Consider the following 15,398-nt stretch of genomic DNA (forward strand, 5'->3'; position numbering starts at 1 on the left):
GCATGTTCGTGAGTTGCCAGTCCTGGAAGGTAAATAGTAGAACATTCCCCCTCTCACATCCTCTGTGCAACGGACAGAGGACTCACGGCCGAATTTACCAATGTCAAAATTAAGCACATCTTAAAATATTACTGTTTCTGTGAGTATGCTATTGAGCAGAAAAACTACACTTACACGAAGCGCTTAACGTTAGTTGACGTGTTTGGATTCGGCTGTTAGTTGCTAGATTCATGTTATCTTAAAATACGGCTGAGAATCACGGGCCGCACGAATTCTCTTATTCGTGGACAGCAGTTTGACGTCCACTGGTTTAAAGGAATAGGTAGGTTTAAGATATTTGCGTAAAAGTTGCCGAAATGATAGCATTCTGGGTAATTTTTTTGTCTGCCATGGGGGCATTTAGAAAACTTAATCTGGAAACGCTGTACAGACCTATACAGGGTGAACCAGAAATCCATCGACGACAGTTTGGTGTTTTTCAGGGATATTTTGTATTTAAGTATAAGTGACCCATGGTTTTCGGTGCGTCGTTACGGAGTAATAAAGTAGTCATGATTCATTCCTTTTTTTACCTGAGTTAGCTTTGTTTCTGAGAAAATACCTTCACAACAACAATGAAGCCAGTAATATGAAGTCACAAAAATATCACTCACATTTATTGATCTTGTTTTTCTATTTTTTTGAGCAGGTCCGGCTCCCAAAACGTTAAACACTTGAAACTTCCTCGCAGATTAAAAGTGCGTGCCGGACCGAGACTCTAACTTGGGACCTTTGCCTTTCGCGGGCAAGTGCTCTACCGTCTAAGCTACCCAAGCACGACCCACGCCCCGTCCTCACAGATTTACTTCTGCCAGTACCTCATCTCCTACCTTCCAAACTTTACAGAAGCTCTCCTGCGAACCTAGCAGAACTAGCACTTCTGAAAGAAAGGATATTGAGAGACATGGCTTAGCCACAGCCTGGGGGATGCTTAAAGAATGAGATTTACACTGTGCAGCGGAGTGTGCGCTGATATGAAACTTCCTGGCAGATTAAAACTGTGTACCAGACCGAGACTCGAACTCGGGACCTTTGCCTTTCGCGGGCAAGTGCTCTACCATCTGAGCTACCCAAGCACGACTCACGCCTCATCCTCATAGATCAGAGCACTTGCCCGCAAAAGGAAAGGTCCCGAGTTCGAGTCTCGGTCCGGCACACAGCTTTAATCTGCCAGGAAGTTTCATATCAGGGCACACTCCGCTGCAGACTGAAAATCTCATTTCATTAAACACTTTTTTAACAATCTGTAAATGAACATTTTCGTCCGCTGTGGTGAACTGTAAAGATGAAATTTCATTCACCATCAGGATTCAAACCAGCTTACCTACACGTCGAACGATACCCCACATGCGAGCGTCAGCGACCTCCGCTTCGGAAGCTGATAGTGTTCCATTATTTCGCAAAGTGACGCTTCGCTACACACTGCATTCTAGAGTGCACCTCCTACCCGCGGGGAACGCCTGCCAATGAGGGCTTCGGCAACCTGTGCAACACCACTGTTATGCGTCTCGTCGGGTGAGAGGGAGAACACTTCGCTCCTCCGTGGCGGACCGCAAGCAACGGGGCTCGGGGCTTACTTTCCTCAAGGGGCGAAAGTACCTACAGACAGCGACAGTGAAGGGACGAGAAGTGAAGCGCGGGCCGTTACCAAACTTGTCTGCTGCCAGAACCTCAGCACAGTAAAAACACTTGCGGCAGTTCTTTCATGACCTGCCATAGGTCTTACTGTACACAGAACCCACTTAGTTATAACCGTTCTTTCATCTCGTACTTGCTGCGGATTAGTCTGACATGATTCATTTTTGACACCAGGCTCAGTCAGTTATTGCGATGGAACTAATTATTTTATGTTTTGTACATGATGGCTATCCCATGTTTGTACTTGCTTCGTAATATATTAAGGGGGTAGTTATAAAATTTTAATTATCACCTCGAAAATATTAATTTACGTTATTACAACTTTGAGTACTCCTTGTTTGTACTTCACAATACCAATTAGCTATGCCATTTTCTTTTGGTTCTTCTGGTGGCGCGGGAATTTCAGAGTGTACCAGGACTGTATAAATGTGCTTATACAGAAACAAAAATTGATTACGTAAGTTTACTTTTTTGAGATGATACTGAAATCTTTATGCCTACCTCTCATGTATGATGATACAAAATGATTTATCCTATTTCACTAGACTATATCCTGTGCGTTGATGAAGGTAAAAATTTGGAATGAGCTTTAACTTACACATCGAAAGTAAAATATTATCTTAGAGACAGTTGCACGTTTTAGAAAGGACGACGTTTCAGTCGTAATGGAGACTCCAGTGATTCCTTGTTTTAAAAATTAGTATTTGTCTGGTACAATCATAGCTGTTTCAATACGAAATTGCCGGTGTCTAATATGGTTTCTTCAGTGGTGAGAGTGAATCACTGCATCTGTCTTGTGATCTCAAGACGGCAAGGGAAGACCGAGTGCAGCTGAAAACTTACCTGATCTGGCAGCGTGAAGCTTTCTTTTTAATGGGATTTGTGAAAGACTCCTATGTACCTTCCCTTCCATCGACGTTGGTTCAGTTTTGATGGCAAACAGCAGCAGCAGTGAATATGAAAGGAGTCTGCTTCGATCCATTTCATGTACTGTCATTTGTCATACCTCCCTTACTCAGAATTAGTGGAGAAGACTAGTCTTCTGCCTTTTTTTTTCTTTTTTTTTTTTTTGTTATTACATCTCTGTTCTGGGAAAAGGAATGCGCAGTGCCCATTTTTTATTGATGATTAATTTTGGGTTTCACATCAGCAACCTGTTTCAACAGGTTTCCGTAAAGGTTTCCAGATATTACTGCAACCAATCGGCTTTTTTAATTCTTCAATTTTTATTTCGCGTGACCGGTTTCAAAACTCCTACGGATACAGTTCAGATGATGCAGATTCATTGTATGTTTGGAGCATTGTGGGGATCGCGTAGATGTGGCAAGCCGTAAATCCGAAACATGTAAGTACTGAAGGACAGAATTACTTACATTATCAGATTCCACAATACATTATAATGTAGGTTTCAAATTTCTCTTTGTTATTCCCACGTACATTGATTTCCAGTTTTGATTTTCTAATTGATACATACAAGCTTCTTGATATCTGTCTGAGTTCTCTATGCAGTTTTTAAATGTCAATGGAGTGTGCTTTTTGTTCTGTATGCTGTGTGTGGTCTTTGTTTCTGCATTAAATTTGCTATTCTGTGTATTGATTTGCATTTGTGTGTCAATGTATACCATTTCTTTCTGTTAGTCGTCTGATGGGTGTTTCTGATCTGTGTGTTTGTTTGTATCAAAATGTTTGTGTATTTTGTAGAGTTTTGTGATTCTCGTGTCCTCCGTTTATTTTCATTTTCCTTCAATATTTTTCTGATTTTTTGGTTGAGGTTTTGTATTATGTGTGAGATATCTATTGTTTTTGGTCAGTTATATCTATTGCTTTTGGCTAAGAGCTATATTTTTTCTCGTTTTTATAATTGTCTCTGCTGAGTGGAATTTTGTTTCGTCAGTGTATCATATGCTGGAAACCTGCTAGTTTGTGTAGTTTGTTGTTTTGTGGGTGGTTTGCTATGGCATGTATAATTGTGTCTGTTGCTGTTGGCTTTCTGTAAATGTCAAATTTGACCTTATTGTTAACTATCTTTATTCTCATAGCTAAGAAGTGTTTTTGATTGTGTTTCTCTTTCTGTGGTGAATTGGGCACTTTATGTATATTGTTTATGCTTACATGAAGTTGTTTTATTTTCTTTATTGATTCATCTACTATACAGATTACATCTTCGCAAATCTGTACTAGTAAACATTTTAGTGTCCTTTCTTTTTGACTGTTGTAAGAAAAATTGCATTTTCTATGTGGTTGATGAAGATTTTTGCCGATGTACCTCGTCCTGGAGATCCTGTTGGAAAACCATCATTTCATGAGTAAAATTCATTTTCAGATTAAAATTCATTTATAGCTGTGATTACTTTGAAGGTTCTGGTTATTTCTCTTAAATTATCTGCAGGTATTTTGTTGTATGTTAATAAATTCTCTTCACTCTGTTTGATTGCATCTGCAGTTAGTATTGAGGTGCACATGTGCTCTTGGTCAAAAGAAAGACTTGAAACTTCGTGGAATGCGTAAGTTTTTTAATTGTATTATACGTTCATCTGTGTTTTTCAGTGTTCTGTTGTTCTTTATTTCATAGTGTTTCATCATGATTTTGTTTATGTGTTTTGCCACATAGGTCTCATAGCCAGATAAATGATGTAAGAAGTAGAGCTATTGGGCAGGCTTCTTCGAACATTGCTTCACTAAATTTATCTAACAATGAAACTTCCTGATTTCCCAACAATAATTCGCAAGAAGATTCACATTTAAGCTCTGTTGCATAATCATATGGTCAACACTAACCTATTACCATCCTCGACACGTGATGTCTACTTTCCTTTCTAACTGAAAATCATACCAAACTTGGCAGTAATCCTCTTGAATATGCTACGCTAGCGACAATATGTGATATTATTTACAGAAACTCCGCACTTTCCCAATACCTTCGCAGAGCGTTTAAAGAGCGACTTGAAACTTCATCTCAACTGGTTGTCCCATTTCACATTGCACCACGTTACTGCGCATAGATATTTAAACGGTCTAGCAGCTTCAAAAAATTAATTACAGCAATGGAATATTGTTAGTTATTTACTCTTCGTTGTCGGCAATATTGTGCATTTAAGCACATTTGACCCTTTGTCGCTGAGACTCGTCACATAACGGATTATCGAGTGGGCCTCGCTATGAGGCACAAATATGACAGAACAATGAAAGCGTTTCCACACTAAGAAGCAGTACAAAAATTTTATGCTTTTCGGTATTACCAACATACAATTGTACAATGTAACACAGCCAATCAAACTTTCAATTCCACCCTTGTTTAATTCCTTCATTTTATTACGATGTGTTGAAGTAATACACTAACACACCTTAGTTTAAATGATCAGTTATAGTCATATTTCTGTTTATTTACTTTTCTATTTTGAGACAGTCGACTGATAATGAAGTGAGATATTATAATTATGCTCTGCCTGAAAAAATATGTGACATGATCGCATGTCAACGTAACTTTGAACATGTACACACCATTGGCGAGAAAGAAAAAGATTAGAGTTGCAGTCTCCTCTGACGAATAGAACATCTAACAGAGTGCTTTAGTGTTGTTTGTGTTTAGTGTTGTTACCAGGCCTCTTAGGGTATATGAGAACAGTGAACAGTTAGTCGTTGAGTGATCACCCTGGAGAAAATGAAGATTACACGCACTCGTGTGAGACAGCGGTATCAGCATCTGACAGAGTTTAAAAGGGGCCTCATTGTCGGTCTCCATTTGGCCAGCTGGTCGAATCGTGCAACATCCAAATTGGTGAGAGGTTCGGATGTGACAGTGTCCCTCTGCTGGACTGCACGAAAACATTTAGTGAAGGTACCGGTCGATCCCGTCTGATCAGCACAAGAGAGAATCGTTGTATTGTGCAACAAGCATATCGCTCCTTCACATCTGCACCTGCCGTCCGGAACAACTAATGGTTTCCCTGAAGACCCGAAGATGACAGCAAAGTCTGTCGAAACTGTTTGTTGTAAAAAAAGAAACATTTATGCGAACTTGGCTTTAGAAAGCTTTTACATTCTGTGCCATCCTGGACAATTGGTAGAGGACTAAGGAAGTACTGTTCCCATGCGTGGGCTGCTGTTAACACCACAACACAGACGACTGTGTCTGGAGTAGTGCCGTGACTAGGAAGCACGGATTACTGATAAACAGCATCGCATTGTGGTCAGCGATGAATCACAGTTCTGCTGGCCTCCAGATGACCATCATCGACGAGTATGTCGGTGACCTGGGAAGACGTCCCACGTTAGCAATGTTGTGGAGAGACAAAGCGGTGTTATTCCTGGCAACATGGTATACGACAGCGACATCGCGCGTCCTCGTGTGCTACTTCTCATGCGACAGTATCGTGGTACCACTCACCAACAGGACAATGTTCGTCTGCACATGACTCTTGTCACTACGAACTAGCAGCGTGGAGTTGAGGTACTCCCACGGCCAGCATGATCCACAGATCTGTCACCGATAGAAGGTGTGTGGGACCAGTTCGGACGCCGGCTCCTTCCCAAGTACCAGTATCCGGAATATAAAGGAACCTTTACTACAATTATGGGCAATACTGGCTCAAGAGAGGATACAGTGGCTTGGTAACACCCTGACCAGCAGAAACATTGCATGCACCCATGTCAGGCAACGTCGCACTACCAAGTGACTCGACTGTGTAATGACAGAAATAATATCACCTACCTTGTCAAAACTGGAAGCTTCATTTCATTTTCTCCTCACCTTCTGGATACAGCTCTTTTTTTTTTGTTAGTCAGTGCTGTTACTATATAACCCACTTTCTCTTTAAACCAAACGAAAATATGTTTTTGGTGCTGTTTGCATTAAGGTGTAGCTGAACGTAGCTTGACCTCAAAATGACCATCTTCCACTGCAACGCATTCATTGATCGAACTGGATACTACACAGTATTTCCCCGTCGTCCTACCCATCTTCAAGGGAAAGTGCGATTGAAAAACTGAGCAGAAAGTGTGGTGGTACCCCATTCTTTTGAGAGCAATAACCTTCGTTGTCAAATGTCGTTCAGACTTGGAGCGATCGGATGCATCATTTCTAGGTAAGAGCCAACCGTTACAGTCTCTTCAAAGAAGTTCAGCCCTATTAACTCTTTAGGTGAAAGACCATACCAGACTAATGCCCTGGTAGACATATTACAGTTACATATTGATTTTCATTAGCAAAGTTCATATAGTTATGTTGGTTACCTGTCTCGTTAAGTTTAAAGATCTCTTTTTCTGACCTGAGAATTGTATCTTGGAAACGTTTGGCATCTTAGAAAAAGGTTGAAGAACCAATCATAAAATTTAATTCGCCTATTGGTACCATGACTATGATTAGTAACCATAACGTCCTCGGGCTGGGATTCAAAACCCGCCACCGCTTAAATTTTGATTAATAATCAGCACTGGTGGCCGAAGACTTCCGGCATAACAAGTCACCCTCATTCTGCCAACTGCCTTGTCAAAGAGGGTGGAGGAGCAGACAGAGGTCCAGGGAAACCGCCCCTAAAGCCGGAATAATCATTAATGATAAACGCCATGAGGATGCAGAAGGCAATGGAAAACACTGTATTAAAGACACATAACGTGTATCCACAGGACATGTGGCCTGAAATTGAAAAAGTGTTATGATGGGCACTCCGTTGGCAAAAGTTCTGGAGAAGTCCCCCATTCGTATCTCCGGGAGGGGACTGCCAAAGGGGAAGGAAGTGACCGTGAGAAAAAGATTGAATACTCAACAGACGGATAACGTTCTACGTGTCGGAGCGTGGAATGTCAGTAGCTCGAACGTGCTAGGGCAGCTAGAAAATCTAAAATAGGAAATACGAAGGCTCAATTTAGATGTAGTAGGGCTCAGTGAAGTGAAATGGAAAGAAGACAAGGATTTCTGTTTGATAAGTATAGGGTAACACCAACAGCAGCAGAAAATGTTATAAGGGGAGTAGGATTCGTTATGAATAGGAAGGTAGGGCAGAAAACGTGTTACTGTGAACACTTCAGTGATAGGGTTGTTCTTACCAGAATCGACAGCAAACCAACACAGACAACGAAAGTCCAGGTAAACATGTCGACGTCGCAGGCTGAAGAAGAAGAGATAGAGAAAGTATATGAGGACATTGAAAGTGTAACACAGTACGAAAGGGAGACGAAAATCGAATAGTCATGGAGTCCTGGAAAGCAGTTGTAGGGGAAGGAGTAGAAGAAAAGGTCACAGGAGAATATGGGCTTGCGGCAAGGAATGAGAGAGGAGAAAGACCAATTGAGTTCTGCAACAAATTTCAGCCAGTAATAGCGAATACCCTGTTCAAGAATCACAGGAGGAGGAGGTATACTTGGAAAAGGCAGGGTGATACCGGAAGATTTCAGTTATATTACATCATGGTCAGATTCCGAAATCAGATACTGGATTCTATGGCCAACCCAGGAGCAGATATAGACTCAGATCACAATGTATTACTGATGAAGAGTAAGCTGAACTTTAAGAGATTACTCACGAAGAATCAATCGGCAAAAAAGTGGGATACTAAATTACTAAAAAGAAGGTTGTATACTTGGAAGAATCCTGGAGATACTAGAAGGTATCAGATAGATTATATAATGGTAAGACAGAGATTTAGGAACCAGGTTTTAAATTGTAAGACATTTCCAGGGGCAGATGTGGACTCTGACCACAATCTATTGGTTATGAACTGTAGATAAAAACTTAAAAAACTGCAAAAAGGTGGGAATTTAAGGACCTGGATAAACTGACTAAACCAGAGGTTGTACAGAGTTTCAGGGAGAGCATAAGGGAACAATTGACAGGAATGGGGGAAAGAAATACAGTAGAAGAAGAATGGGTAGCTCTGAAGGATGAAGTAGGGAAGGCAGCAGAGGATCAAGTAGGTAAAAAGACGAGGGCTAGTAGAAATCCTTGGGTAACAGAAGAAATATTGAATTTAATTGATGAAAGGAGAAAATATAAAAACGCAGTAAATGAAGCAGGCAAAAGGGAATACAAACGTCTCAAAAATGAGATCAACAGGAAGTGCAAAATGGCTAAGCAAGAATGGCTAGAGGACAAATGTAAGGACGTAGAGGTTTATCTCACTAGGGGTAAGATAGATACTGCCTACAGGAAAGTTAAAGAGACCTTTCGAGAAAAGAGAGCCACTTGTATGAATATCAAGAGCTCAGATGGAAACCCAGTTCTAAGCAAAGAAGGGAAAGCAGAAAGGTGGAAGGAGTATATAGAGGGTCTATACAAGGGCGATGTACTTGAGGACAATATTATGGAAATGGAAGAGGATGTAGATGAAGATGAAATGGGAGATACGATACTGCGTGAAGAGTGTGACAGAGCACTGAAAGACCTGAGTCCAAACAAGGCCCCGGGAGTAGACAACATTCCATCGGAACTACTGACGGCCTTGGGAAAACCAGTCCTGACAAAACTCTACCATCTGGTGAGCAAGATGTATGAGACAGGCGAAATACCCTCAAACTTCAAGAAGAATATAATTATTCCAATCCCAAAGATAGCAGCTATTGACAGATGTGAAAATTACCGAACTATCAGTTTAGTAAGTCACGGCTGAAAAACACTAACGCGAATTCTTTACAGACGAATGGAAATACTAGTAGAAGCCAACCTAGGGGAAGATCAGTTTGGATTCCGTAGAAATACTGGAACACGTGAGGCAATACTGACCCCACGACTTATCTTAGAAGCTAGATTAAGGAAAGGCAAACCTACGTTTCTAGCATTTGTAGACTTAGAGAAAGCTTTCGACAATGTTGACTGGAATACTCTCTTTCAAATTCTGAAGGTGGCAGGGGTAAAATATAGGGAGCGAAAGGCTATTTACAATTTGTATAGAAACCAAATGGCAGTTATAAGAGTCGAGGGACATGAAAGGGAAGCAGCGGTTGGGAAGGGAGTGAGACAGGGTTGTAGCCTATCCCCGATGTTATTCAATCTGTATATTGAGCAAGCAGTGAAAGAAAAGAAAGAAAAATTCGGAGTAGGTATTAAAGTCCATGGACAAGAAATAAAAACGTTGAGGTTCGCCGATGACATTGTAATTATGTCAGAGACAGCAAAGGACTAGGAAGAGCAGTTGAACGGAATGGACAGTGTCTTGAAAGGAGGATATAAGATGAACATCAACAAAAGCAAAACGAGGATAATGGAATGTAGTCGAATTAAGTGGGGTGATGCTGAGGGAATTAGATTAGGAAATTAGACACTTAAAGTAGTAAAGGGGTTTTGCTATTTGGGGAGCAAAATAACTGATGATGGTCGAAGTAGAGAGGACATAAAATGTAGACTGGCAATGGCAAGGAAAGCGTTTCTGAAGAAGAGAAATTTGTTAACATCGAGTATAGATTTAAGTGTCAGGAAGTCGTTTCTGAAAGTATTTGTATGAAGTGTAGCCATGTATGAAAGTGAAACATGGACGATAAATAGTTTGGAAAAGAAGAGAATAGAAGCTTTCGAAATGTGGTGCTACAGAAGAACGCTGAAGATTAGATGGGTAGATCACGTAACTAATGAGGAGGTATTGAATAGAATTGGGGAGAAGAGGAGTTTGTGGCACAACTTGACAAGAAGAAGGGACCGGTTGGTAGGACATGTTCTGAGGCATCAAGGGATCACAAATTTAACATTGGAGGGCAGCGTGGAGGGTAAAAATCGTAAAGGGAGACCAAGAGATCAATACACTAAGCAGATTCAGAAGGATGTAGGTTGCAGTAAGTACTGGGAGATGAAGAAGCTTGCACAGGATAGAGTAGCATGGAGATCTGCATCAAACCAGTCTCAGGACTGAAGACACCAACAACAACAACAACAAGGAATGACGAGATACGCTTGAAGTTCTCTAAGGCTATCGGTTCAGCAATAAGGAATAACCAAGTAGGCAGTACAGTTGAAGAGGAATGGACATCTCTAAAAAGGGCAGTCACAAAAGTTGGAAACAAAAACATGGATACAAAGAAGGTAACTGCGAAGGAACAGTGGGTAACAGAAGAAATACTTCAGTTGGTCGATGAAGGAAGGAAGTACAAAAATGTTCAGGGAAATTAAAAAATACAGAAATACGAGACCCTGAAGGATGAAATAAATAGGAAGTGCAGGGAAGTTAAACGAAATGGCTGCATGAAAAATGTGAAGAAATCGAAAAAGAATTGATTGTCGGCAGAACTGACTCAGCATAGAGCAACGTCAAAATAACGTTCGGTAAAATTAAAAGCATGGGTGGTAATATTAAGAGTGCAAAGGAGAGGGCGGATAGTTGGAAAGGGTACACTGGACGCCTCTATAAAGAGAAATATTTGTCTGATGTGATAGAGGAAGAAACAGGAGTCAATTTAGGAGAGACAGGTAATCCACTATTAGAATAAGCATTTTAGAGAGATTTCAAAGACTTAAGATCAAATAATGCAGAAGGGATGGATAACATTCCATCATAATTGCTAAAATCATTGGTAGAAGTGGCAACAAAAAGGCTATTCACGTTGTTGTGTAGAATGTATGAGTCTGGAGACACACCACCTGACTTGTGTAGAATGTATGCAAGTGACGACATACCATCGGACTTTCGGAAAAATATCACGCACGCAATTCCGAAAACTGCAAGAGCTTAGAAGTGCGAAAATTGTCGCACAACCAGGTTAACAGCTCATGCATCCAAGTTGCTGACAAGAAAAATATACAGAAGAATGGAGAATAAATTCGAGGGTCTGTTATATAAGGATCAGTTCGGCTTTAGGAAAAGTAAAGGGACCGGGAGGCAATTCTGACGTTGCGGTTGATAATAGAAGCAAGACTAAAGAAAAATCAAGACAAATTCATGAGATTTGTCGACCTGGAAAAAGCGTTCGACAATATAAAATGGTGCAAGATGTTCAAAATTCTGACAAAAATGGGAGTAAGATATAGGGAGAAACGGGCAATATATAATAGGTAGAAGAGCCAAGAGGGAATGATAACCGTGTACGTTCATGAACTAAGTGCTCGGATTAAAGTGTAAGACAGATATGTAGTCTTTCACTCCTACTGTTCAACAGGGAATACAAACGTATAAAAATGAGATTGACAGAAAGTGAAAAATAGCAAGATAGAAATGGCTAGAGGACAAATGTCAATCTATAGAACCATATATAACTAGCGGAAAGATAAATACGACCTAAGAGAAAATTAAAAAGACCTTTGGAGAAAAGAAAATCAGCAGTTCGAACATCAAGAAATCAGATGGGAAACCTCTCCTAAGCAAAGAAGGGAAAGGTGAAAGGTGGAATGTGTGTACAGAAGGTTCTACAAAGGAGATGAACTTCAAGGCATTGTAATAGAAAGGAAAGAGGTCATAGATGAAGATGAGATGGGTGATATGATACTGCAAGAAGAATTTGACAGAGCTCTGAAGGACCTAACCCCGACCAAGGCCCGTGGAGTTGACAACATTCACTGAGAATTGTTGATACCTTTAGGAGAGACAGCCACAACAAAACTATTCCACCTGACAAGTAAGATGTGTGAGTCAGGTGCAATAAACTGACTTCAAAAAGAATGCAATAATTCCAATTCCAAAGAAAGCGGGTCCTAATAAACGTGAATATTACTGAAATATCAGTTTAATAAGTCATAGTTGTGAAATACTCACGCAAATTATTTACAGAAAAATAGAAAAACTGGTAGTAGCCGGCCTCAGGAAAGATCAGTTTCGTTTCCGGAGAAATGTTGGAAAACAAGAGGCAATATGGACCGTACGACTTACCTTAGAAGATAAGTTAAAGATGAGCCTCGTTAGCTGCACCGCGAGCGAGGGTGGATGCAGCCTGAAGAGGCCCAGGTTCGATTCCTGATCTGTTCGGGGATTTTTTCCTGTAGGGGACTGGATGCTGTGCTGGCTTCATCATCATTTCATCATCACCGACACACTACTCTCCTAAATGGCGCCATTTAAGAAGACTTGCACCTGGCGGTGAAGGCGACACACGAAAGAGAGAGAAAGTTAAAGGAGGGGAAACTTAGGTTTATTGCGTCTGTATACTTAGAAAAAACTTTGGACAGTGTTGACTGGAATACAGTGTTTGAAATTCTGAAGTTATCAAAAGGTGAAACACAGGGAGTGAAAGGCTATTTACAACTTGCATAGAAACCAAACATCAGTTATAAAACTCAAGGGGAAGGGAGAGGAGAGGGAGACAGGTTCTAGCGTTATTCCTGACGTTATTGAATCTGTACATTGAGCAAGAAAAATTTGAAGAAGGAATTAAAGTTCAGGAATAAGAAATAAAAACTTTGTGTTTGCCTATGACATTGTATTTCTGTCAGAGATAGCAAAGAACTTGGAAGTGCAGATAGGCACACAAAAAGCCCTTCAGAAAGTGAGCTTTCGGCCAACAAGGCCTTCGTCGGAAACAGACATGATCACATAGACGCACTCAAGCAAACACAACTCACACAAATGACCACAAGCTCTGGCTGCTGAGGCCAGCGACTGTGGTCGTGTGTGTGTGTGTGTGTGTGTGTGTGTGTGTGTGTGTGTGTGGTCTATTTCCGACGAAGACCTTGTTGGCAGAAAGCTCACTTTCTGACAGTCTTTTGTTGTGGGTATCTGTGACAGTATCTCTGTTATATGGTGAGTAGCAACTATCCTTTTTATAGTGTTGTGGGATACTAAAAGTAGTAGATGATTTTTGTTATTTGGACATTACAATAACTTACGACGGTCAAAGTAGAGAAAGCCGCGCGGAGTGGCCGTGCGGTTTGAGGCGCCATGTGACGGATTGTGCGGCCCCTCCCGCCGGAGAGGTTCGAGTCCTCCCTCGGGCATGGATGTGTGCGTTGTGTAGTTAAAGTAGTGTGTAAGTCTAGGGACCGATGACCTCAGCAGTTTGATCCCTTGAGAAATGAAACACATTTGAACATTTTTCAAAGTAGAGAAAACATATAATTCAGAATGGCAATTGCAAGAAAATGGTTTCTACAGAAAGGAAAAATTTTAAAATCGATCATAAATTTAAGTGTTAGGAAGTCTTTTCTAAAGATTTGGAGTGTAAACTTATACCGAAGTTAAACATGAACGGTAAGCGGTTCAGATGAGAAGAGCTTCCGAAATGTGGTGCTACAAAAGAATGCTGAAGATTAGATGAGTATAGGCCTATCACGTAACTAATGAAGAGGTAATGCATATAATTTGGGAGAAAAATTTCTGGCAAAACTTGGCTAAAAGAAGGGATCAGCTGTTAGAACACATTCTGCGACATTAAGAAATTTTAGTATTGGTGCGAAGTGTGCGGAGTAAACTCCGTATAAAAAAAAAAGTTCAAATGTGTGTGAAATCTTATGGAACTTAACTGCTAAGGCCCTCAGTCCCTAAGCTTAGACACTACATAACCTAAATTATCCTAAGGACAAACACACACACACCCATGTCCGAGGGAGGACTCGAACCTCCGCCGGGACCAGCCGCACAGTCCGTGACTGCAGTGCCTGAGACCGCTCGGCTAATCCCGCGCGGCTAAAAACCGTAGAGGAAGACCAAAAGATGAATACAGTAATCAGAAAAATGCAGAAGTATGTAGGCTGCAGTAGTTATTCGGAGATGAAGAGGCTGCATCAGTTTAATCTTCGGACCGAAGACCACAGAATCACACATATTGTATAAGACTATGCTCACTATCCATTTTCCTTTCAGATTGCTCTAACATGCTTATCCTAGTAAGGGAGCCAACATTCGCTGCTTCGACCCGTAAAACCTCAGTCTTGTTGCTCCTGATGACGAAATCCTTGTAAGTAGTCCCCGTCCGGAGATCCGAATGGGGGAGCATCGTGCCTCCGAAATATTTTGGCTCTGAGCACTATGGGACTCAACTGCTGAGGTCATCAGTCCCCTAGAACTTAGAACTACTTAAACCTAACCAACCTAAGGACATCACACACATCCTTGCCCGAGGCAGGATTCGAAATATTTTACCCAACAGGATGCCACCATCATTAAGCCATACGCTGGAGCTGCACATCCCGAGAAAATTAAAGTTTGTAGTTTGCGGAGGGAGAGCAAGAGACGATTACAGTAAGCAGATTCAAATGGGCATGGATTGCAGTAGTTATTCGGATATGGCAAGGCTTGTACAGAATAGAGTAGCGTGGAGAGCTGTAGCAAAACAGTCTTCGGACTGAAAGCAACAACATTTCCTCATAGCCAATAAAGAATACAAGCCGCAAGTACACGTAAACTTTATGTAAGTCTGGATATGATGAAAAAAACGAAAACTTTGTTGGCCGTAGTTTATGTCGTCGTCATGCTAAGGACGTGTAGATACACGACAGTAAGGTCTTTAGCGACCAGGTTAGCTCGTCTGTTCTCCCCGAGTGGTCAGCGCGGCGGATTGTCACAACAAGAGGTCCCGGTTCGATTCCCGGCTGGGTCGGAGATTTTCTCCGCTCAGGGACTGGGTGTTGTGTTGTCCTTATCATCATCATTTCATCATCGTCAGTGGAAGGCAACGGGAAACCACCACGGGAATCACTTCCCAAGACGCTCATGCGGTGGACCTCTGACGAGGCTTCCCCCATGACGAGTCCTGCCATAAGGCAGAACACAAAAGGGAAAAAGTGCCGAACTCAATGTAGACACGGATTTATTAAACTGATGAATTATATGAGGGGCGTCTGATACGCAACACAACACACATTTTCTCGGCCA

Source organism: Schistocerca americana, chromosome 3 (genome assembly GCF_021461395.2).
Source record: "Schistocerca americana isolate TAMUIC-IGC-003095 chromosome 3, iqSchAmer2.1, whole genome shotgun sequence".
NCBI lineage: Eukaryota > Metazoa > Arthropoda > Insecta > Orthoptera > Acrididae > Schistocerca > Schistocerca americana.